Genomic DNA, 26,687 nt, shown 5'->3' on the forward strand with positions numbered 1-26,687 from the left:
ATCCCAAATAATTGTCATTTGATATAAAGTCATAGGAAGGCAATACTCTAAAAATTCAAAAACTCTATAATCCAACTTGCTAATGAAAATATGACCAGGATAGGAGTTCCCACTTTGGCTCAGTGGTTAACGAACCCGACTAGCATCTATGAGGACACAGGTTCAATCCCTGGCCTCGCTCAGTGGGTAAGTATCCGGCATTGCCATGAGCTGTGGTATATGTCACAGACATGGCTCAGATCCACTTTACTGCAGCCCTGGTATAGTCCAGTGACTACACTTAGCCTGGGAACCCCCATATGCTGCAGGTGCAGCCCTAAAAAGACAGAAAAAAAAAAAAAGAAAGAAAGAAAATATGACCAGCATATACATGTGTTTATTTGTTGATGGCTCTGTCTTACAAAGTAAAAAGGTACAAAGAAACATATATGAAAATTACCACTCCTTTTGCACTCATACATGTGTGTGTTGTATATAATACATACATGCTTATTGCATTATATATGTATGTATACATATAATACCTACAAATGCATATAAAACACACCCATCTAATACCACATCTCCTGGACTCTAGAAGCAGAATGGCACCTCTCAACCTCAGTCACGCTTACTTAACAGTTTAAAGGTAAAGTTATTCCATACTTCAGTAAGCCTCTTTTAAATTTTAAATCAATTCTTCTAGCTTGGTATATTTTTTAATATTTTATATGTATAAAAAAATACTGAATGGCCTTATTAGCTGCAAGCTATAAATGCCACAAAACAGATTTGGAAATTGGAACATACCCAACATAAATGGTTACCAACGATGAACGGGAAGGCATACGAAACAGGGCAGTAAAGCCACCACACAATATGAGGAAAATCATTAAACGATCTGGAAAAGCATCAAGATGGCTGGCCTCTTTGTAGTTCCAGCACAAAGACTGAGCCTTATTTCTAAATATTTTCCCTGGTGGGGAATAACAGCTTGAAAATAATCCCAGATGTATTCATTTGTGTAACCATTTGCTTCTTGCAGCATATAGGCATGGAAAAATTATTGAAGGCTTCAATTCTGGACTTGTATTTTTAAAATGTCAGGCTTTTGAAAAATAGCACCATTTTTCTTTAAAACCATTCATTTACCTGGAATGTTGGCCAGCAGGCCTATAATATGGACTTCGTTTTGTTAAGGTTGAAAAAATGCCCAATGGCAAAAGAAGAATGGGCAATTTTAGTGGATATAACTAAATATGAATGAACCCAAACTCAAATGAGCAAATGTCCAAGCAGGGTAAAAACCAGTGCTTTTATGATTCTAAGCTAGCCAAAGAATTCTAGATCCTGTTAAACACAAATTTAGAGAAAGAAAGTAATCTAGAAAGTTTTTCTTCAAGATACTGAAAGCAGATCATTTGAAATAAAGTTTAAAACAGTCAACTTTACACAAGCATTTCTTTTTTTCTTGAAGACATCTGCTAGTTTTGGGATGATTCTAGATATTCAGACAAGAGTTCAAAAAGCTAAAGGTCATTTTTAAAAATGAATTCTGAGGCGTTCCCGTCATGGCGCAGTGGAAACGAATCTGACTAGGAACCATGAGGTTGTGGGTTCGATTCCTGGCCCCACTCAGCAGGTTAAGGATCCCGAGTTGCCGTGAGCTGGATTTTAGATGTGGCTTGGATCTGGAGTTGCTTGCTGTGATTGTGGTGTAGTTGGGCAGTTGTAGCTCTGATTCAACCCCTAGCCTGGGAACCTCCATATTGCCACAGGTGCAGCCCTAAAAAGACAAAAAAAAATTTTTTTTTTTGAAAAACAAACAATTTACAGTTCAAAACTGTTGACAAATAAAACTCAACTCTTCAGAGTTCTAAAAATGTACCAAATGATCTGTTAAGTATTCTGCTTTCTACATTTCAGTGTATACTAGTTTTTTTAAAAGTAGAGCCTCTGGTAAGTGTGGTGTATGTATCTCTGTGTGGGTATAGAAATGAAAAGGGTGACTGTGATTTTAATGAATGTCTTTTTTCTTCACTTGATCAGATTTTTGTTTTTGTTTTAAAGATCCTAAGGAAATAATCTAGCTTTTTTGGTAGGCATTTTTGTCCTAAAGTAAATGTTTTATTTATTTATTTACTGCTGCATCCATGGCATATGAAGTTCCCAGGCCAAGGATTGAATCCTAGCCATAGCTGCAACCAGTACCATAGCTGCAGCAACACCGGATCCTTAACCCACTGCACCTGGCTGGGGATCAAACCCACACTGCCACAGAGACCATGCTGGATCCTTAAGCTGCTGAGCCACAGAGGGAATTCCTATTATTATGAACCAGATTGTTGAGAATGTGAAGGGTATGTTTGGATCCATCTTACGTCTTACAAATAGTTAATGAGCCCCTGTGTTTTGCCAGCCACAGTTAAAACATCTGTGTTTTAACAGTGACCTTGAAACCTCTGGAAGGCTTCTTCAGAAAAGCTAGAAGCATATTCCTGAAGATCTAAGGTAAACAACCTGGGGCAAGAAATAAATAGGAAAGTATTTTTTTATTTACAGAACTCTCAATAATTTTTAGAAACATTACATCTGTTTCCCTGTATTTTATGTAAAGGATTTATGACCTGAGCATGCATAAGTGATATCCTGTAGATTAGGAATGAAGATCTTTTTGACTCAAGTGATCTCTTGCTTTGAGACCTACTATTAGCACATGACGATGACACCAGAAGGAATTGATTGGATTAATTTCAAGCAAAAATAAGGAACTCAATCTAAACTATGTAAACCTCACCTCACTATGATTTACTGCTTTTTTCAGACCATTGAAGCTGCAAATAAAATTTATGAGGGAAGAACAATAAATTAGGACTGGATAAAGGCACAATTTTAGTCCTCAAGTTGCTTGTACAGTTAGATTTTAACACATAAAATTGGGAGCATAATACTAACAAGTTAATAAAATCAGCCAAGTGCTGACATGTAAAAACATTTTTTTTTAAACAATTGGTTGGTCCAATCAGTTAGCCTTGTTGACAACTTGAAATTTCAAAAACCTATATTACTTATATTCAATGAACTTTAAAAATATATAAAAGTTCATAAATGCATGCAACATAAGTTCAATGGTCTTGGAATATATTTGGGGAATGGGATTGGATAAGTTGCCTTTAAAGTTAAAACTGTAAAATTACCACATAATAAAAGCCTGTGCTTTGAACGCTAATTGCCCATTTATTATTTTTTTTTAAAAAAAGCTCTTTTCCTACAATTATGAAGGTGTGATATATAAACTTCCTTTGATTTTACTGAGATGTGTTTTATATATTTTTGGTTCTACTGCTCTTTTCCATTTATTCGTGATTTTATTTTTACTAATACGCACAGTATCAAGAAGGCATTACATCTATGAAGATTCCTACAGTGCTTTAATTGAGAGTAAATTGCCTTCAATAAATGGGGCTTCCTACTGGCCTGGAAGGCTGGCCCACCCTAGTGGCTGGGCACAAAATGCTCTTTTGAAGAGTTAAACCAAGGCAGGATAGCCCACTTTGTCAGCTGCCTAGAGGGAAGTTGTCAAGTCTGGGACCCTGCTGCTTTATTCCTATAACTGTGTTTTAGAAACACCTCACAAGTGGAATTGTGGTTGCCTCATCCAGAAAATGTGGAAAGGATTAATGTGGCATGTAAAACAAATCACTCCTGAGCTCAGCTGAGAAAGTGGGTATTAAAAGCACTCCAGTCAAAAGAGCTTTAGTGAGAGGGTCACGGTGATATACAGTCAGCATATGTTGGGCTGGTAATGCTGCAGGGTGTTTGGAAATGGTAATGGTCCATGGGTGTAAAGTCTTTCAAGACCTCTTAAAGGCACATGTGTTTCTTGAGCATGTTCTCCAAACAAGGACCTGTTATGGGTTAGATTCACTGAAGCTTTTAAACTTTATTGATTGGTTTGTGGGATTCCAGGTTGACTTACTGCATAAAAAAAGAAAAAAACCCTGTTGATAAACACAGGCAAGAATACCACTTTAATCTTAACCTCATGAATCAATAAACAATGTGGGATGTTGCCTCTTCATCGATTACAGTATACACTGTTTATTTTTATTACGAAAGTGTTTGCTAGTTTTCAGAGGTAATGGCAATATATCTATGTTGTTCTTCTAAATCCAGGTGCTTTGTAGATTTATTTTTTGGGGGGGAAGGGAGACGTGAAGATTTCTTGCTATTTGAAATATGAACCATGGCGTTAATAAAAACTTGTGGGTTTCGAGTAGAGAGAGAACAAATAAACGTGCTAAGTGTAATTTCATAAACTGAAACGATTTTCTGTGGTATTCCACTTTAGGGAAAATTCATTCAGAGCTCATTTTATAATGCAAATATGTAATTTTAGCCACAGTTGAATGAATTCTTAAAAAATAAAATACTCTATAGTTTTCTACGTATAAGTATACTGGCTTTGCCTATTCTCCTCTGGTTTGGTTTATATTTGCCATTTTTATGGGACACTTAGATTTTTTCCTATGAAGTTAGTCCTCATAAATTCATTCTTCTAAATAACTTACACCAAAGGATTATGCAAAATCTTTAAAAAGATGAAAGTACAGGCAAAGTTTGCAATAAATAAGAAGTGATATATTTAAGTAGTTGTCAGCACATGGACTCAAAACAAGCATGTTTTCAGGTAAGACCTGATAAAACATCAAGTCAGGTTAGCAGGAAGTACTAGTTAACTAACCTAAAAATCTCATCAGTGAAACTAAACCAATAAAAATATTATGTGAGACTGGAAAAAAAAAGGCAGGGTAGGGTGGTTTTTCAGTCTGGGTTCAGTGCTCTTGAGTTTGGCCTCAACTTACAACCATGACCGCAAATATTTTTTCACCAACTTCAAGCATGACATTATTTGTTACCTTTGCTTTACTGCAGGCCTGGTAAAAGTCAAGATCAATAATTTCTCAGGACCATTTCCACTCTACACTAAAATTACAACCAGCCTGAGGGACACAACAGATATAAAATTTCTTGCCATCTCTGTAAAACTCATAAAGCGTCAGCATCACTTGGTTTTTTAATTGAACTTCCTGTCTTAGTCCCATTCACGTCACTACTCTGACTAACATATTTGGCCAGGAGGAATGCATATGGTGAGCGCTTATGGTCATTGTACTGAATGTGAAATGGATGTGTATAGAAAGAAGATGAAAATGTTACAAGAGCTAGATGGTAAGGACAAGGGAAACTGTCAGTATCCTTGTATTTTGGGTAAGCGGGAATGGAATATTGTGGCTCTGACTACCTTATATATTAAAAAAAGCAACTAATGTTGCTGCTCTCACTTACCCAACTGTGGTTGAAAAAGACACACAATTTTCTGTGAAAAATGCTCTGTAAACATGAGTCACCATGCATTCAGAGATTGTTTGCATTGTCTTTTGATCTTCAGGTGCATTTATTCTATGTGAATAGTTTTCATTCTCCAAAATGAAGCATGAGTCTGAAGCCATATCTTCCCAATTTGCTTACAGTTCCTCTTCCAAAGTACTTTTGCTTTGTGTATAATTAAAAGCCACCACTTAAAATGTAAACCACTCAAAGTTTTCTACTCCAGACTTAGGATTTTTCAAATAATTTTCTAAATGCAGTAAACACCCAGAAGGTCAAAGTTCAATGCTTGTCTGTTCCATATTATTGAAAAAGCTATTTTCATACTGGAATGATGATAGAAAATGGATGGTCTTAACAATCTTTCTTTTGTTGTTAGGTATGTGTGAGTCTATGCCTTTATGTGACATTGTTGCCACTTTCAACTGAAAATGGTTGTGGGCCCAAGTGACAGGTTCTGAGATGTCCAACCAGTACCGAGGTGGGAAAATCCCTGCGCTCAGGGGTCCAGACTTTGAATGCTTCCCCAAACACACTAATTGGGGACCTGGACTCTGTTGAGTTTTGCAGGTCTCCACATCTCCCAGACAAACCGCATGTGACGGCAGGCTAACCCACACCAAGACATGCTGCACACCTGTACAACAGATGACCAGTTTTAAATGCAAGAAGCAAAACCTCCACAGAATAATATGATGTTTCCTTCATGTGGCATACATACAATTCAGAGAGCTAAGGGGCTAAAGCATGCCATTTAGCTGTAAGTTTTCATTGCCAAAGACATTTTATAGGGCTTAAATTTTATATAGTCCAGTATCAAGTAGTACTCCTAATTGCATGACTTCAAAGTAGACACGTGAGCCCTACTTTCATATTATATTAGTGCCAAGCAATCACTGCCCTTCCAATTGTACCTATGAGGTCCTATATTAACATTATTATTGGAAACTTTATTTAACTTCAGTTTTAGCAAAAACTATGCATGCCTCCTTCTTTGAATGGGAATCTGAACATTGAGATTAAATTGATAGAGAAAATCAAGTCTGAATCGGTTTATAGCCCAGAGGTACACTGTGAATCCCATAAAGCATTGTTGCAGGAACCTGGTTAGTGTTCTGTACACCTGCTTAATGTTTTTTTCATCATCACAAATGTCAAAGTGCTCAGTAAGTCACTGGGGTTTGAATGACAGCCCTGCGCTAAGCAAGCAGTTATGTTTTTTCACTACCAAATTGGACCATAAATGATGAAAAAGAGGTCAAAAAGGAAGTATGGAACCATACAAATTTGAAAGGGGAAACTGCTAATAGCCATAAACCGGGTGCAATCAAAGGCTTGGCAAGTCATTGCAAATTACCTGCTCTGTGAATTACTGATCGCACTGCATTATGATATAGAACTTTCTAACTCCTTTCATCTGTAGTAACAGGGCTTCTAATAGCTCACAGATCAAAAGCAAAACACTGCCAATGGAATTTTGATGCAAATAGGCCAAGGTTACACAAGTATAATGCATGTGAACAAAATGTTAATACACATCCAATATTGCTTTTGATCAACTAATTATCTAATATAGTATATGTGTTTTATAAACCAAACTTACCAATATAATACTTACAGAAAGAGAAGATTGGTAAGGCATGCCTGATTACTATAAATGGAAGAGTGAAATCTTGCATACTTTCATTAGGGATTAATATAGGTTGGTATGCTTTAAGCAAGATCTTGGCAATCTTTCAAATGAAAGATGTCAAGTTCCTAAATCCTTTTCTTCCATCCCAAGACTCAGACATGTGGGAGTCAGGGGTACTCAGAATTACCCCTCTAAATATTTTTCCCATTAGGGAAAATATCTGTATCAATAAGTTTCTTTTGAAAAATGTGAAATGCCCATGAAGGGTGAAGTCTGGCGGTCATTTGCACGCCATTGTAATCAGATTGCTTTCCTCTTGCCCCTTTGCTGGGGATCATAGGTATGGATTAAATGGACATTTTTGTTCTATGTAAAGAAAACTCAGGGAAAAGAACAAAAAAGCTTGGACTATCAGATGTTTTATAACAAAGATTTGGCTGAAGTACTGCCAAGCTAGATTTTATACTGATGCAGAAATACTCCAGTGCCTGGGAGGTGGAAAAGAGGAAGAAGCAGATGAAGCAGACAGTTGCCAAAGAGAGGTTTTCAGTTATACGTGGATTCTTTACACTTGATAATAACTGATATGGTTGAAGTTGAAAATTATCTCCTTATTGGTCCTTGGATCTTGTCTTCTTTTGTAACCCACTGTGATTCTTTCATAAGAAAAATTTCTTTTTCATTTGTTACAATTATTCATCAGTGAGTATTACTCCTTACTCTAATGTTGAAAATACAGTCATGAAATAAGAGAGATGGCATTCCTAACTTATAGGAAATGCTACTGAGTGGCCACAATGATATAAATAAATACAAATTGTGGTAGTGTTACAAAGAATATACACAGAAGGCTGAGAAGGTTTTTGAATAGGGGTGCTATTTGAGGTGGGATTGTCAGAAAAGGCTCACAGATGAAAAGACTTGAGCTAAGATATGATCAGTATGAAACAGCCAGACCTGTAAAGAGCAGGGTAGATGGGAAAGGTAATAGAAGGAATAATAAGTGCAATAGTCCGAAGTATGTAAAGAGCTAAGAGCAGTTGATGGAGAGCAAGAATACTCAACCATAGTGAGCAGGAGAGAGAAGAGAAGATGAGGAGGGCAGATAATGTAAGGCTGTGGGTCAGAGTAAGAGAAGGAGCAACATGCTATAACTAGCTATTCCAGGAAGAACAAATGATGTATAAGGAAGCACTGAAGCAAAACCAGCTAGGTCAATTGAGTTGCTCAAGTGAGAGAGGATAATGGTTTGGATGAGGGTGGAGGCAACGGAGGAGGATAAAAACGAAAGCACCCATCAAGTCTTGAGAGAAATTCTGAAAGGCTGTCAGCCTTCAGTCATGATATAGTAGCCCGACCTTCTGGTTTAAGTGTTGCAATGAACAGTCTCTACCCCCAACCTCCAATCAGAAAATTCGTCTCTCCCACCAATATTCCTTTGAAATTGGTGTACTTTTTTTTTTTTTTGGAAAAATCTATTTAATGAGCTAAATATAAAACTCAGGGAAGCAAGTGCATTACTCCTGCAGTGTCCATTTTAAAAGTGATTTCAAATCTTTGTGGCAACAGGTGAGGTGGTCATTAAATCTACTGGTTAGTAAATTGTAGCCAATGAAATCTGAGCAGCTGAGGTGAAGCTCTATTATATTATCAGAGAGAGGCGGGTGGGCAGGTGGAGGGCAAGGTTGCAGGGGCAAGGGGTGTGGAATTGGCAAGAGTTTTAGAAAAAGTTCTCTTTTATACATTTTTTGATTATTATTTTTACAAATAGCATGCATTTATGGTTCTATACTACATAAATTAAAGTTTATTTTAAAATTATTTCAAAGCATATGAAAAAATTATCTGGAGATTTTCTACACTCCATAACAGATCGAAGAGGGGATGCATGAGCATGGAACAGAAGAGCAGGCATGACAGATTAGAGACTGTTAAAAGACTACGTGAGAGATCCTGTTGTGTCTCAGTGGTAACAAATCCAGCTAGTATCCTTAAGGATACAGGTTTGATCGCTGGTCTTGCTCAGTGGGTTAAGGTTCTGGCATTGCTGTGAGCTGTGGTGTAGGTCACAGTTGTGGCTCGGATGCTGTGTGGCTAGAGTATAGGCCAGCAGTTGCAGCTCCAATTCAACCCCTAGCCTGGAAACTTCCATATACCACAGATGTGGTCCTAAAAAGCAAAAAAAACAAAAAAACAAAAAACAAAAACAAACAAAAGAAACTATATGTAACAGAGAAATGCAGGTCCTGGGAGTAGCAGGTGGTTGATAATACTGGATAGAAAAACCTGCATATCACTTATAATTGCTGTTGCTGTAATGCTACTATAATTGCTTTGTGAACCACATGTAGCTCATTATAGAGTACAGGTCAGTGTCCATTGATTCCTTTATGTTTGCTAATTTCTCATGAGAAGAGGAAACTAATTCATTATTAAAGGGAAGAAAATGGACAACATTGGTCCTTCACTTACCAGTAGCTGATGTCTATAAAAGAAGACCAGTAACAGCATACCTTGCTGCAGGCTTCCCCGTGCTCCTCTTGTCACAGCATACAGAAAAAAATGACGGGATTTGTATGGCTCACTGGAGGAAACTGGAAGGGATTTAAGAGTGTCTATAAATATCTCTTGGGGCAAAAAGTATTACATTTTCTTGACATTATATAATTACATAGACTCAGAGCATTTAGAGAAAATATTAAATGTTGACTTTGTATCATACTGGCAAATAAAACCTTTCCTAATTTCCAGAGGAAAACGAGTTAATTTGCATACTGAAACAACATACATTTGAAGACCTCATCCATGTCTTTCACTGACAAATGTAATTAATGTTGGCATTTCTAAGAAAAAAATAATTTTTATTCCAGTTGAACTTTTTCATACAAGATATTTCAAACTAGGACTCAGTGTGTATGCATTGCTACAGCATCCAACATGCAACAAGCTGCAATGTCACTGAGAGGACAAACATCAAAAAGCTGATATAAATATCCCATACATGCAAAGATAGAGAAGGAGGCTGCCACTCACAGCCAGAGCTACTAAGAGCCCTTATAAACCTTCCTTGTCTCTGCAGGCCGGGTGCCACAGCTGGCACAATCTGAAGCTGCATCCTGAATAGTTGCCCATGTATAGAACACTCCTTAACCAGGGAGTAAAACTATTCAGATTGCTGATGGCTGAAGGTATCACTTGACCTTGCTTTGGGTCCAGTGTTTTACGGCCCTCATCTATGGATCATTTCACTGTTGCTTATCGCAAGAAGCTACTGAACCAGGATGCCAGCCGCCCCAGGCCCTACCTGGATTTTCTAGGGCTGAGAGAATATCTTGCTGTAAATCTACAATGCATTGCAGAGGCCTTGCAGGCGAGTCCTATTTTATAGAATATTCACTGAACCAGGAAGCTACCTTGCTGTATGACTTTAGGCCATATAGGCCTAGTCATACTCCAGAAGAGGTGTAAGCTCTTTGATACACTTATTCCAAAAGGCCACAGGGAAATGAGAAAGAAGTGGAAGCAAGGAGAAAGAATAAACAACTGGTTTCCCATGAGGACTGTTGAATTTTCTCATTAGCATGTATTTCTGGCTAATATTTACAATATGACATGTGCAGGCCTCTTTCTGGGCGGGGGCGGGGGAGAGGACGGCCTCCAAATTCTTTCTTTTCTACCCTGCAGAAAGGAAACAAAGCAAATTCAGACAGCGTAAATTCACTGTCTACCTTAGATGAGAGTATTAAATTTACAGTGACAAAGAAGCAGCCATATTAATTAAAGTAATGAGGAAAGGAAGATTACCATTTTTTCATTTTGATTAAAACACCTTAATATTTCTTTTTGAAACACTAACAGCTAATGTTCCTCAGATAACCAATTTTCATATTTAAAAATACTATTGCAATGATTTTATCAGAGTGTAACTTGTCCAATGTTGGCTGGAATTTGAGTTCCTCTGATTTTCAGTCTTTGTTTTGCTCACTATTTGTACTCATTGCTAAGCTTCCTGTTTCATATTTGTGGAATTAAATATTTCTCTTCACATGGGCCCAATACGTATCCGGAGGTGTCATGAAAAATTAATATATCAAAATCAAAAGAGTGTGTGTGTATATATATATACATACACACACACACACACACGTAGCACACTATTTTTGAACCACAGTCTATATTTTTCTAGTGCTTTTCCACAATGCATATTTTCCTCTCAAAAAGAAAATTTGAAAAGAATTGCCAAATCTGTCTTGGAACTTCCACTTTAAATTCAAAACAGATTCCCAAATGTCTACTGGGATATATCTCTAGTATGACTAAGAATGTGCACCTGTGATTACCTAAACCAGCCAAAGAATGGCACCATTGCTTCACATAAATGTAGTCACAGATATTTTTTATTTGGTTATAGAATTTTGTCATAAATCCCCTGGCTCGGTGTGGAATTCTATCTGTCCTACAGGTCCACTTTTTGCCTTTAGATAACATTTTACAGCAAAACCTGATGTATTGCTTCTGTCACCCTTTGGCCACTAAAGGAACTTAGAACAGCACAATGGGTGAGTAATAAGGAAACAAAGGGAATTCTCTGCCCTTTTGGCTCAGTCCATGCATATGGCCATAATTTTCCAACTTTATAACAATAAGGGGAATGCATTTATCACTCCTCTGCTGCTTCTAAAGTTGATCTTCCATTGTTTAATTTAGCAGTTGGCCATGTATATTATAGAATGATTAAATAATGTGGAAGGTAATAAGTGAGATGACCACTTGAGTTTTACAAGGAAATAATAAATGGTGGAGAAAGAGTGGCAGGTTTGAAGGGCAGGTTCATAGAAGATTAGCCAGATTGAATCATTATCCAGCAATTTCTGAGAATTAAGCAGAAAATTAAAGATAGACTGACAAGTCTCAGTCATGTTCTGTCCCATATAGAATAGGCTCACACTGGCCCCAGAGTAATTGCAGTAAAAATCCTGCCTTATTTTCTTCTTTACAATTGTAGACTACACCTAATAGTCCTTTACCTGATTTATCTATAATTGTTTGTACAGTTTGGATGGTTTTTAACACTGAGTTTTCAGACAACTAAATAACACAGTGATGCACTTATATTTAATGTTGCTTAGTTTTCAAAATCAGGCAAGGAAAACTAGAAAAAATCCAGTTTTTTAAAATATGAAAAAACACTGAACAATTTACAAAGGAAAATAATCAAGTGGTTAATAAGCTAATGAAAAGGTGTTCAATGTCATAACTCATCAAGAAAATGCAAATTTAAAGCACAATGAGATACCATTATATACTTACCAGAAAATCTAAAATTTAAGAGACAGAAAATGTCACATGTTGGTGAGCTTGTGGGGCCACCAAAATATTCATACACTGTTGATGTGAATGTAATATGGTGCAACTGCTTTGGGAAAAGGTCTGGCAGCTCCTATATGAAACTAAACTAACACCCACCCTGTAATCAGCAATTCTACTCTTAGGTATTTATCTAAGAAAAAATGGAAATGTGTACACCAAAAAGACTTACACAAGAATATTTGCTAAAAGCCTAAACTGAAGAACTGGATCACATTTTCAGCAACACAAGAATGGATAAACAAATTGTGCTATGTTCATACACTGGGATATAACTCAAAAAAGAACATCACTATAATAACATAGATAAATATCAAAAACATGCCAAGTAAGAAAAGTCTTACATAAATGAGTAGTTACTATGTGACTTGTTTAAATGACCATGAAGACTAACCTGGGTAAAACTAACCAATGTTGTATAAACTGGAACAGTGCTTGTCTCTTTGGGCAGGGGGCTAGGAAGTGAGGATTATGTTGGATTTAGCATAGTAATATTCTATACTTTGAAAGAGGTTTTAGTTACCTGAATATATATGCACCCCCAAAATCAATAAATGATACACAAGACTTGTGTAATTTCACCTTACATATAAAACTTACTTTAGGGAATTCCCATTGTGGCTCAACGGAAACAAATTTGACTAGTATCCATGAGGATGTGGGTTTGATCCCTGGCCTCCCTCAGTGAGTTAAGGATCAAGCATTGCCATGAGTTGTGGTGTAGGTCCAAGAGGCAGTTTGGATTCCCTGTTGCTGTGGCTATGGCATGGGGGGTAGCTGTAGCTGCCATTCAGTCCCTAACCTGAGAATCAGTGGATAGAGAGATCAATGGATAGAGAGGTGAAAAGTAAAACAAGGAAAGTTATAGAATCTAGATGCTTAGTATATGGGTATTCATTGTGTAAAACCTTTCAAACTTTTATCTGTGGAAATTGCCATAATAAAATATTGGAAACAAAATCAGGCACTGCTGATTTTTCTTTCTTTGCATTTCTCTTGAAAACTTCAAATTCAAATTAAAAAAGCAGGAGAAATATTGACTATAGCTCTCTAATTAAAATAAAGCTTTGATGTTCTGCTTGCTCTTCTGTTTAAATCAGCATCTCTACAATTATTTAATGTGGAAGTGAATAATTTCCTTATCCACAAGGACGTTCTCACAATTAAGAGCAAGCATGGAAAGCAACAAAGAAAGTGTGTTGGCCAGGGAATGCATGCTGAGCCTGGCATATGAGACGCCTGCTGGCAGACCTACCCAATGCCAGCAAGCAGACAGTAGAAGTTCCACCTTCATATAAGGACAAAAAGACACAGTGATTACCTACAAGGCTTTGAAGCCAGGGGCATCTAAGTTTCAATGTGAGCTCTTCTCCCATTAGCTTTCTTTCCCTATTAACATTATTGAACCTGTCTGAGTTTTAGTTTCCTCATTTAACAAATGGGCAAATTATTAGCATGTAGCCTTGAGGGTTATTCTGGGGAATAATGAAATACTGTGGATACTAATGATTATTATTACACACAGACACCCTCAATCACACAGACAGCCACATACAACTGAAGAAGAGAGACCAGAAAAGACAAAGTTAAGTTTGATGGAATTTTTTAAAAAGTGAAGTTTTATAAGCAAAATGCGTAATGATAAAATAAGAAACTAGAAAGTATCATACTACACAACTCCTGCTTTATCCCTTATTACTTTTTTCCTTTCTTTTTTTTTTTACACTACATGGGTTGCAGAAGTTTTTTTTCCCCCCTTGAACATTAATGTGGTGACAGCAATGATTATTCCTAAGTACAAGTCTGAATAAAAAGCCACACTATAGAATATTTTACTTTCCCTGCAAATCTCCTCACAACCGTCTCATAAATATATGGGGCTAGAGTCAAGGAAACTGGGCTAAATCCCTCCGTTACTGTTTGGACTGTTCCCAAATCATTCATCATGGACACAAGAGGATGGGAGCTTCTCTTTGGCATATATCATAGGGAGGTCTGGCAGGGTTAAGGGAAAGAGACAAAGGAGCCTATGCTCAAATATCCAGGGTATTTTTACCAATCTAATGCTTTAAAAAAAAAATACATGCACAGTATACCTTTGTCAATAAATCCTCTATGTGCTTACACTGAAGGTGCTGAAAATCGCTTAGGTAGTTCAAAACTATATCTGGAGCTTTTTGCAGAAGAGAGTTTTGACAAGTGAAGATGAGAATTTGTATCTCTAGATCCTCAACTCAGTGACCTCTGAAAGTTGCCAGTACTTTTCTGTTGGATTAGAATTGAATGATTCTTCCAATTTGAATGCTATCTATTTTAATTCTACCATTATTTCTAGGCAAGGAAATGGATCTTTTGCAGGGGAACTGGGCCAGTTTGAGGGCAAAAAATATCCTGGTCCCAGGGAAACTATGCATGTTGTGTGAGAGTCCCAAAAATCCATGATAGATTGCTCTGTGCAACTGCACTTAAGTCTGCCTAGGATTCCATGTCCTATTTTAAATCTTTGAAATGAAATTTTATGCCATAGGGTTCTCAATGAGAGGAAAGGGTAAAGGAAAAATATAAAATAAAGCTGAAGCAAGTCAGCACATCTGTTATAGTATGAATGGCTCTTACAATTCTCTTCCTTTCACTTAAAAAAAAGTCTTATTGTTCACTGTTTTATTTGGGAGGTATAAAATTATTTATGGTGTTTAGAGTAGAAGGCCATCGTGTTTTATCTTTTTCTGAGTCCTATGCTTGAAAAAAATTGCCAGACTGTGGTTGTGGCAAGAAGACTTTAAGTGAAAAGTGCATTTTATAATTTCTTTAATTAAACATGATCAAAGGCACCCTCAGATAATTTGAATGAGCATTTTCCTAGTTATGTGGCACTGTCTATATTGTTTTAACATGGCCATTGACTCAGTGAACTTGTTGGTTCAATAGTTCCTTCTGCTATGAACAACGAAAATTTTTTCCACTCTTTGAAACTTAGTGTTTTACTATACACAGATGAAACACACCTGTTTCTGATATACAACCACTTTCAATTCTTGTTAAATGTGAATTCATGAAATGGAAAAAAAAGATCTTTGTTCCACATTCTGGTGTAAGATATAATTTAGAGCTTCGTGCTTTTGATTTAAAAAATAGTGAGCACCTACTATGCACAAGGAAGGCCCTATGGAATCCAACAAATCTGAAAATGTTTATAGAGTAGCCACTGTGTCAAGCCCTCTTGCACAATCTGAAAGGTGGACTATGAAAACAAACACTAAGAACAAGCAAGAAAGGAAGAGGGTAGAGAATGCTGGATGGTGGGTTGACTTCTAAGGAGGATGACCAGGGAGCTCAGTATTGGGGAAAATAAGATTGTAATGGGGAAATGTGAAAGAAGATTGAAAAAGTGAGAGTGCAAGCAGTGTAGGTCTTTGGGGGAAGATCTTTCTCAACAGAGAGCAACAAAGGCCTTGAGGTGGAGGAATAATGAACACTTGAAGAGGACAGTGATGAACACCTGGGGTGGAAAGTAGCTTGGGACAAGTTCATAGAGGTAACAAGGAGCCAAATTATATAGGGCCTTGTAAGTCACTGTAAAGACTTTGATTTTTACCATGAGTGAGATAGGAACTTTTGGGGGAATTGAATAAGAGAAGACATTATCTAGGTTTTACTAATAGTTAAGTCAGTATTGTTGCTCTGTTGAATACATACACACAGTAGGATGTGAATGTAGAATCACAAAAACCAGTTAGCAAGCCACTGAGTACCGCAGATGAGAGATGGTTATGGCTTGGATCAGGGTCGTAGATGGGAAATGAAGAGAAGTAGTGAGATTATGAATATATTTTAAAGATACAAGCAGTAAGATTTGTTGAAAGATTGTATGAATTAATGAAGAGAAACAGATGAATCAATGATTCTAAAATGTTGGTTTCTATTTACTAAAAAAAGAGAAGAGGTAAAGCAGATTTTGTGGGTGGAAATGGGATTTCTGTTTTGGACACATTTCATGTGAAATGTCAAGTCAAGAGGCAAGTGAAGATGATTCAGCATGCAGATGGAGATAACCATCTGGAATTGAAGTGGAATCCAGGCTTGATATATATATTTTGAGAGTCATCAGCATGTAGATGATATTTAAAGCTGTAAAATTCTATAAGATCATCTTAGGAGTGAGTGGATATCAATCAAGTTCAAAACCCAAGCTTTACATACTTGAGAGTCCAGACTGATAAGCCAAAGCCAAAAGATGGGGAGAGAGAGATAGAGAGAAGGAGAGAGCAAGATGCCAAGAAGAAATGGCCAATGAGTGAAGAGGAAAATTGAGAAAGCATGATGTCCTAGAAGCCAACTGAAATAAAATAGAATGAAAATTATGCTTTTTGATATATAGACACAATTCTAAGAAATCTTATAAAGACACAGTGATATAAAAATATTCCAAATTTGCTATAGTAAGTAGTGCTACAAAAGATCTGTATTCCAAGTGTCACAGTCACACACAGAAGGGACTTCCTGATATTCGTTCATGAGAGGGCTGCATGAAGTAGGTAGCATTTAAACCCAATGTTGAGAGATGTGTGGAAAGGGAGGAAGAGAGGACAGTGTATACCAGGGGGAACATCATACAAAAAAGTTAGAGAAGGAAAAGAGAAGCAGAAATAGTGAGCTGTTCAAGCTAACCTTAGTGTGGACAATATATAGCCCTACTTTCTGTACACCTCTAAGGCAAGTTTTCAGGGGCTGAGAAAGATGTTCAGATTTTGCTGTTTTTTTGTTTTTAACCATCTCTCAAAAAGTAATGAGTATGAGAAATCTTAACAACATTGCAACTTTCTTTTCAATCCTTTACCCCAATCTAACTCTCATCTACCAAATCTTGTATTTTCATCTCTAAATATAGTAACAGTCATGCAAAGCATCTATCTCTGTCTGTTTAGCATCTATGAAGTTCTTGTTCTATGTAAACTCTGGTGGGAGGAAAAAACACAAATATGCAGAAATATTCATTGTACCATGAGTCCCTATGGTGTTTCAATTCTAAAGTAGGGAAGAAGAAGATGGAAAATTAGGAATAAGATAAGGCTCACTCTTTGAACAGTTGCTCAAATCCATGAGGACAATCTGCCTTAATAGTTGGAAAAATAGAAAATTCATTCTATAGATTTGGAGTTTGGCCCAGCATCATCTGACCTTTGCTTCAGTTCCATGGAGACAAGAACGTTGTGTTGCCCGCAAATGTAGACAAAATTCCTTAGAAATAATAGTCATCATCTCTGGGGTCTGATCAACTCATGGCATTGAAGAGAAAAAGAGAAACAGGAGGAATCACATGAGATTTTATCAGTAATAGACAGGAAATATATTATTAGATTCCATCCCTCAAAAAAAAAATGGACATGGTAAATCTTCTTACAAGTTTTTTAATGTGAATTTTAATTTTAGGGCCAACTTTCCCCATGTTTGGATTCCCAGTGGCATAGTGGGATGAACTGAGTCAGAGGACAATTACCCAATTCAAACTCAGACACCAATTTAAGCATCCTAGTCTTTTTGCACCTCATAGTTCTCATCTGCAAAATAAAAGAGAGGGCACTGGTGTAGAATAAAGAGGGAAAGATTCAACACTTTGGACTCATACAAATTTAGTAGCTATGTGACATTGGGCAAGCTACTGCATGTCTGAATTTCTAAAAATTTAACAATTTTCAGTTGTTAAACTGCAAATTAGAATAAAAGCTCTCACACAGAATTGTGATGAGGATTAAAATAAGTGATGTACAGAAAATTTCTGGCACATAGTAGGTACTTAATAAATATACACCTCCTTCCTTTTTTAACTTGAGCATTTCAATTCCAATATAATGTCAAGCCTTAATTTTGGGGGGGAAATCTTTGAAATTATAGAGTTTACCAATATTCATTGTTTTGAATATTTTTTTAAAAATTGGCATCCAGTTAGTTTCAGAGGATAAGACAGCCTCTACCTTAATTGTAAAAATAAGGTATTTGTAGAGGGCATGTACCACTTGAACAGTGAGAAGACTGGTATTCCCCTCAGGAAAAATTTAAAGATTATTTGGGAAAAATAGGAAGGAAGGAAGGGAGGAAGGAATTTAGTTGATAAATAGTTTTTAAGCCTATAAATTAAAAATGAACCAAGTAGGAGAAAGAAAGGTATTTGCTCTGTTGCCCTTCCTTATAAGACAGGTTAGTTATTAGGGCTGGCATGACATAGTCATCTCTATTTTTCCCCAAAATGGAAAAAAAAATTATTTTATGAAAGTGAGTATATTTACAGCAGAAATGTTAGCTCAGTGAATGATTCAATGCTCTATGTAAGAGGAAATGTATACTTTACTACTTTGACCTTTTTGTATTTTTCATATTTTGCCTGCCTAGATATTGCAACCATTCCTTTCAGCTAGCAGTTAGTCTAGTGTGTCACTGCCTTTATAAAACCAAAGCTTCCCTCCTACAAATGAAAATTTTAAAGTCCTCCTGTTTGATCTCTAGTATCATACAGTTGCTACTTCAGACATATAAAATGCCAAAGCATGAAGAAAACACAATAAATAGCCACCATCCCTTAGCACTGTCCATTATTCAATGTTTCAGTTTGTCGTACATTATGAAATATAAACGAAGAAAAAGAGGGAGGGAGACAGAGCAGTAATTTACGCCTGTCTAGAAAGTTTGGCACAGCAGCTCCAAGTATAGGGAGCCATTTACAGGAGAAAAAAAACGTAACTATGGAAGTATGGAAGATGAGGTCATCCACCAGCAGCAATCTTTCAAATGCATAGACACTTCTGGATTCATGAGGTGAGAATGAACAGTGCAGAGGACTGTGAAATTCATTTGTAGTGTTTGAATTTGTTAACATGCGTTCTCAAGCTGTCATTGTTATGAGATAGTGGTCAAATTGTAAGTGAAAAAAAAATCAGTATGGAAAATATCCCTGTTAATTGAAATCATAATAGTGTTAAACATAAAAAAGGAGACTATATGTAACTCTAAAATATTATTTTAAAGAGAAAAAACTACGTAAATTTAGGAGACCCTTTTTTAAAAAAAAATCTTTACCTGAACTTTTAAATGATTGAGTTGAATTAATTCCAGTTTATTTGAGTGTATTTGTCTTCTATTAAGAATGATAAAATTTTGTCTTGAAGTGTCTTTTTTAATTAAACTTTTTCTTCGAGGCAGAATTAAATTTATCAATAATTAAAGACAAAAAATTTATGAAACAATGATTTATACCTTTCTTACATTTCTCTCACAAAATCCCACGTAGATATTATGTCACTTGCAAAATCAGAAGAGGGAAATGCCCAATATATCTTAATTCTTTCTCTAGAAGGAGACAAATCAAAATCTAGGAATAATATGATCAAAGTATTCAAGTGTTTCAGGGTGAGAGAAGGAGAAGGAGGTGGTATGAATATTGGCCTCCTGGTCTCAGTGTATACTAGGAAAGATTAAAATAATGGGCATTAATAAGGCATCACTTATTCTGAAAGACTTGTCTAGCAATCCAGAAATTTTAAAAGCAAGCATTTGAGCTAACAAAAATGCACAGGTATACTAATAAACATTATTAAATAAAGGGTAAGATCAGGAAAATCTGAAAGGGTATGTAAAAACCTTATCTGTACAGACCAGAGATTTTTAAATTTTAAAGTGTATACAAATCACTCGGGATCTCATTAAAATACAAATTCTGAATCAGTTAGTTGGGATGGTACCCAAGATCCTCCATTTCTCACAAGCTCCCAGGCCAAGCCCTTGCTGCTGGTCCACAAACAACACTTGAAGTAGAAAAGTCCAGATCCTGACAAAGAAAGTTTATTCTAGAAATTGCATCTAAAAAAATCCGAATATCAATTTTTTTATCATTCATTTATATACATATTTTTTCTACTGTACAGCATGGTGACCCAGTTACACTTACATGTATACATTCTTTTTTTCTCACATTACATGTTTCATCATAGGTGACTAGACAGAGTTCCCAGTGCTACACACAGCAGGATTCCATTTCTAATTGATCTTTCTTATCAACACCTGTCCCCATGCTGTTATTTTCAATGCAGTCTACTCTAGAAAGCATAAATAAAAGTAACATAGTCAAACAATCACAATGTGATATTCTACTAATGTAAATAAATGAATTATTTAACTCAATTCTCAAAACAGCTGGTGAAGTAAATAATTTTATTACCTTCACTTTATGGAAAAATAAACAGGCCTGGGGAATTTAATTAATCAAAGACACAGATGCACGATTTAGAAACAATTTAGAATTTGGCAAATCTGATTCTAGAGCCTAAATATTTTAGTAAATTATATTGCAATTATCAAGTGGCTCTAATGTATTCTTAGTTATCTTGCAAACAAAGCAATAGACACAAAAGATTGAGTAGGGATACAATTATGTGTGAACTTTAGGGTATACCATCTTCATTGACAGCTTCTAGAACAGGAGTCACTTAGAAATAACTGATCTTGACATTACAGATCTTGCATGTGTGGTAAATAGCAGCCTTGATGCAATAAATAATCTCTTTTAAGAGCCAGAATAAATAAAAGATGAAAATCAAACACTGGATTGAGTTTATTAAAGAAAGGAGAAATATATTCAAGATAAGGACATACTGGATGTTCCACAGCCCTGAAAATATGGATAACCCCTAACGTTCCAGGTCTGAAAAAAATAGCTCTTAAATTTTAGAAGCCCTAAAGGATTTTACTAAATGGAGGAAGGGTACACTATTAAGTATTTTATGCATTATGTTATTTTTAAAGTGTATAATCCCTCCTGTGGTATGCTGGCCCCAGGGTCTTTGAATGAGCCTAGACCAGAATTAACTAGGAGCCATCATTTTCATTATAAGTATGTTGTAATTATGTTTGCTTATTTCACAGTGTTTAATATACTCCTTCCTGTTAAACTACATACAAGGCTTTTAGCACCTGTTGCTTATTTCTACCAGACTGAAAATATTCCTTTCTCTTTATTATTCATGTGCAAGGATAAGATGAACTTGCCAAGAGCTGTCATTCTTGAATGCACCTGCCAAGTGTCAGATATTTTAATAGCTGAAATGCTTATAGCATATGCTCTGGTTGCTGCAGCTACCAACTTTCAGTGCCTGGTATTTCACATGAGATTGAACATATGCAAGATGACAGATTCATTCCTTGATATATGCATATATGACCATGTGCCCATGGGTATACACCACACTTATATAATATCCCCAGGTTAGCTTTGGCTAAGAATGTAAGTAATTTACTACTTTACATCTTCAACTTTTGAAAATCAACATTAAATCCCTTGGACTATAGTTACTGATTTGTTGGCAGTTTCTTTCATGGCATCAGGCCGTTTACTAAAAAATAAAATGAAATTGAGTTTTTGGCTACACGCTAGTACCCTACTCCCTATTTTGATAAGTGCTTTACTTTACTTTTCTAAGGATGCCAAATACTTTCCCCACTCTTCTTTTAGGTCTTCAGTCCATCCAGATAAAAGTAAGTACTGCAAAGCTACAGTAGTTGGGGAATGGGGCCTGGAATAGAGGTGTCCATCCTTGAGTCCTACTGAAGTACTCAGTAGGTTAAAAATGGAAAACAGTGTGTCCCTTTTCCATGATTTTTTCAACTCTACCCTACCAGTCTTGTCAGATCTTATCAGAGGTGTGGAATAGAAGGTAGGAGGAGTTGAGAAGGTTTTTTAGAATGCTTGTGTGTGACTAATGCCAAGAAAGATGGAGTGATGATGAGTCTGCTTTCCTTGCTTTACCACATTCCCAACAGCAAGTGAAGCCTTCCATGTTCTGTTCAGTTCTCAGGAAGCCCATGTGCTTTAGTACGTTTACTTCCCCTGGCCATGAGTATATAAATACTTGGCAAAAACATTAACTCCCTTTCCTTGAGAGATATCGAAAATCCATCTAAAAGTTTCCTGAAATCCACAGTAAAACTGACCTCGCAGCAGTCTTATTTTATGAACACCCTTCTTCATGTGACCTCAAGATAGGACAATTTAGGATAATTAAACTTCCCCTTTGAAACAGTAGAGCAAAATATCTCTAGGCCTTTCCCTCCCTCCTTCTCTCCCCCTTTCTCTATGTTTCTCTCTTGCTTTCACTCTTCCTTCCTCTCATATGTGAAAACACCACTCAGAGTCCAAGCCACTTGATAATTTAAGAATGAATTACACATCCTAAGACTTTACCATTAGAATATACTAATAGAGTTTAGTTGATTAACAGCAAGCTTTTATGAACCAAGTGGTCAAGAACCTTGTTGGTATAGCAACCAGATGCAACAAAGGGACTTTTCTCAGAGGAAGAATTTTCAACGATGTTATTTTTGATAAGTCTACGAACCTCTACACTAGTAATTCCTTTTGCCTCCTAGAAAGGGAGGTCCTGCTGTATAGAGCCATAGTCAAACTGGATTTTTCTTATCCTCAGTTAACTTACAATGCCTCAGTAACTAAACCTCCTTAGATATGATTCAGTCACAAGTGGGATTTTCTCAGATGTTCCTGGCACACAATTTCTAATTGATGCCACTGATGACAAAAAAACAAGACTGGGACATACTTGAGGACAAAAAAGATTCTTCAGGTATATTAAGAAAGAGTTCATTTTACCCAGCAAAGGAACAGAGCATCTGCAGGTTGTTGTCTTTGTTCACATGGACTACAAATCTACTACCTATTAGTTATTGGGTCATTACCTAGGAAGACAGCCCTAGAAGAAGGTCTGAGCTGGTGGCTTTCAGCAGACTCAGAACACATAGGGGACAGAGTTTGAACTCTTTCAAGGCCACCTATCAAAGAATTCCAAAGAGAATTCTGTGCAGTCACTGATAAAATTTAAAAGATTAGAGACCAAGTTCTAGCTGGAATAATTTGAAAGCTCTGACATGTACCATTAGATTGTTTGATGAACACTTCCAGAAGAATGAGATGTCCGTTTTGACCTTTGCAGTGTGAGTAACACATGTCGAAAAGGAGGACAGAAAGCTTATTTTTATACAGATAGCAGAAAGCCGCTCTCCTTGTTAAGAAAGTATGGCAGGCTGATTTTGTCTTTCTTTTTCCTTTGTAATTTGAAAGTCCTCCCAGATAAACCTTCATGGTATACAACGTGGTTTTGACATCCTGGCTTTATGCCTCTCACTGTTTATAAGTCATGCAAGGAAGTCATCTATCTTGACCAGTATGGCTCAGACATATTTTCCATGTTAATTACACATGTTTGGACTGACATCGCAGTGACACAGTTTTTGTTTAAAACAACAGAATGTAGGGCTCTTTAACTCAACAAATGTAGGTAAAAATTCTCCTTAGAGTGAATGTAACAACTCTGGAAATTATAAAGGCATGGGCAATTGTGGCTGAAACCCCAGAGACCTAGAAGATGATATTCTGCAATGCTCCCTTATTTAGATTAAAAGCATGTTGGAAAAATTCAACATAATTATCAAAAAAGTGATAATTATAATAATATATATGTTAGACATTCCAACAAGACTGGTGTCCTAAAAATAATCACCAGCTTAAAAAGGAAGCAGAGGCATTTTTAACTATGACCCAATGGAACTGTTCAAATTTTGGCTGTGTTTTTGAACAGGACCTCAACATTTTTTTACACTTACCAGAACACCAGCAGTTAACCCCGTAATGGCCAACTGCTAGTTATTACCCTACATTTGGTCCACAGCTGCATGGTTCTGCTCACTTTATTGTCGTTTCAGCCCTCAACCCATTAGATGCCTGGTGACCGCTTGCATGCAGAGGGGCCTTTGGTTAACTAAATCCCCATCAGGATCACAGCTGTTGTAAAATATTCGGTGACAAAAATATCCATGTGCAATGCATGGTAGATAAATCTGTAAGCCAATTTAAGCAAAACTTGAAAAACAAATGAGGGGCCTAGTCGAATTTTCTGGCTTCTAAACACTATAGACTGCATTTTCTTTATTTAGGGAGAATATGCTTTGTAAAATTCCAGCATTCCCCTCTCAGTGAAATGGATAATTAGGCTAAATTTTAAAGTTATAGGTCTAGTTCAGCAAAAACATGCTTTTCCACCTTCTTTCTTTTCTTGGGGGGGTTATATATATATAACAAATATATATATATTTGTTATTCGCCCAGTTTTTTTTCTACTGTACATCATGGTGACCCAGTTACACATACATATACACATTCCATTTTCTCACATTATCATGCTCTATCATTAGTGACCAGACACAGTTCCCAGTGCTACACAGCAGAATCTCATTGCTAATCCATTCCAAAGGCAATAGTTTGCATCTATTAACCCCAAGCTCCCAATCCACCCCTCTCCCTCCCCCTCTCCCTTGGCAACCACAAGTCTATTCTCCAAGTCCATGATTTTCTTTTCTGTCTTTTCCACCTTCTTTCACTCAGCAATTGGAAAATGAATGGCATGTTTAATCTTTCAAACAAATTCCTGACTTGGGTGTAATACTAACATCAGCAGTGGGTATTAATTCATGTTGTGCTTCAAATACCAAACCTTTGTTTCAGTATCTCCCAGCCAGGAGGCTTAGCACAGGGATAGTATGTTTACAAGTAAATTTTATCACAACTGTTTGCAACAGCTAATGCTGCCAGGTCTGGTTCATTGTAAAGAGTGCCCTGAAAGTGCCCTATAGGTTAACTATGGTTGGTGTTATAAAGGCCAACATTACATCCAGTTACAACATTGAGAGGGTTGTGCTAATTGTGTTTCTTCCTGCTACCGGGAAGCTTTTTTTAAAAAAGGAAGAAGGCAAGGAAATAAATGACCTATACCCAGAAAAGAGGAAGAAGAGATCCATTTTTCGGTTGTGTCATTTTGTCAAGATTCCAAATCAAGTAACAAATGTGATCTGAAACTCCCTTAGAGCTAACTAAATTTAACCCCACAAAGAGGGAGTTGTTTCTGGGTCTAAATTTTGGTTTGTACCTGCCTGTATTGATTGATTTGAATTCTTACCCCACACAGATTCTCTTCTTTTCATGACCTTATTGAGATATTCCTTAAGAGTCAGTGACCTAGATTTTTCTCTTCCATTAACTCATTGGTACATACAATGTACCAAGCACTGGGGAGAAAATAATGTCACAGTCCCTACATGCAAGGAATCCAGAGTTCAGAACCATATCATCTCTCACATATAGGAGAGGGAAGATTCTTTTTTTTCACCTACCATTCATTCTCCAGTCCTCTGCTGCCATAAATTATACAAATAAGAGGGCAAAGTAGCATTACTTACTTCTACTGTATCCCCAACTTGTGGTAGGAGAGAACTCATGTGTATATTATCTATGCAGTGATGGCTTACTGACTTCTTAATGTTGTTGACTGAGAAAAACATTTTTGAAAAATTGAAAATTATCAGGTAGATATCTGAAGTGTAACCAATGTATTATGTGCATGGAGTTATAAATATGGTGTAATTTAGGAGTTCCTGTCATGGATCTGCAGAAACTAAATGGACTAGTATCCATGAGGATATGGGCTCAATCCCTGGCCTTGATCAGTGGGTTAAGGATCTGGCATTGCTGTGAGCTGTGGTGTAGGTCACAGATGTGGCTTGGATCCTGCATTGCTATGACTGTGGCTGTTGTGTAGGCCGGCAGCTGCAGCTCCAATTCAACCTCTAGCATGAGAACTTCCTCATGCCATGGGTGCAACCCTAAAAAAAAAATACAAATATATATATATATATATATGTATATATATATATATATATATATATATATACAAAATAGAATTTATACATTCTATCTTTAAGGAATTTAAGTCAAGGAAAACAACATTATAACAATTAAAAACAGAATGTAATGAATTACAATTTGTATGGTGTGGGTGTATGTGATGTGAAAAATAAGATTATAATTTTTTATCATGGACGAGCTCTTGGTTTAGAATTGTTTGAATTCTGATAGTCTCACATCATGTCATTCTACTCATTGATGTTCTTCAGAGGGTCCCCTCCATCCATAAGATAAGCACTGGAAGTGCTGTGTGGAGTCCAGAGGTGAAGTGCAGCTCCTGTCTGCTACATGAAGCCAGTGAGATTCTCAAAGAAATCATCAAGAACAGTGACTTCCAAGCCTACTTTTGTCTATCTCCCCTTTGGGCCCCTATCTCTTTCGCCCATATTTTATCTCTTTCTTCTTGTGTCTCCTCTATTGATTAATGCTGTGCTATCATTTGAAGGAAGGTCATGGTTCATAAAATAGGGGTTTTCTATAAAGTTAACAAAGATTCAAACCAAAATAAAAGAAGTTTTGGGA

General features: G+C 36.6%; 2 long non-coding RNA genes across 2 annotated transcripts in view; one reads left to right on the forward strand and one right to left on the reverse strand.

Annotated features, from left to right (window-relative positions):
* LOC110255479 overlaps positions 1–24,585 on the reverse strand; it is a 46,692-nt gene extending 22,107 nt beyond the window's left edge. The window contains exons 1-2 of the long non-coding RNA XR_002335844.1: positions 10,608–24,585; positions 9,517–9,597 (exon numbers count right to left, since the gene is read on the reverse strand). This is a non-coding gene — a long non-coding RNA (uncharacterized LOC110255479). The remainder of the gene's footprint in view (positions 1–9,516; positions 9,598–10,607) is intronic.
* On the forward strand, positions 1,690–26,687 carry LOC110255480. Its single transcript, XR_002335845.1, has 2 exons — positions 1,690–2,490; positions 26,375–26,687. It is a non-coding gene; the product is annotated as an uncharacterized LOC110255480 (long non-coding RNA).

The sequence above is a fragment of the Sus scrofa genome, chromosome 9, assembly GCF_000003025.6.
Source record: "Sus scrofa isolate TJ Tabasco breed Duroc chromosome 9, Sscrofa11.1, whole genome shotgun sequence".
NCBI classification, from domain to species: domain Eukaryota; kingdom Metazoa; phylum Chordata; class Mammalia; order Artiodactyla; family Suidae; genus Sus; species Sus scrofa.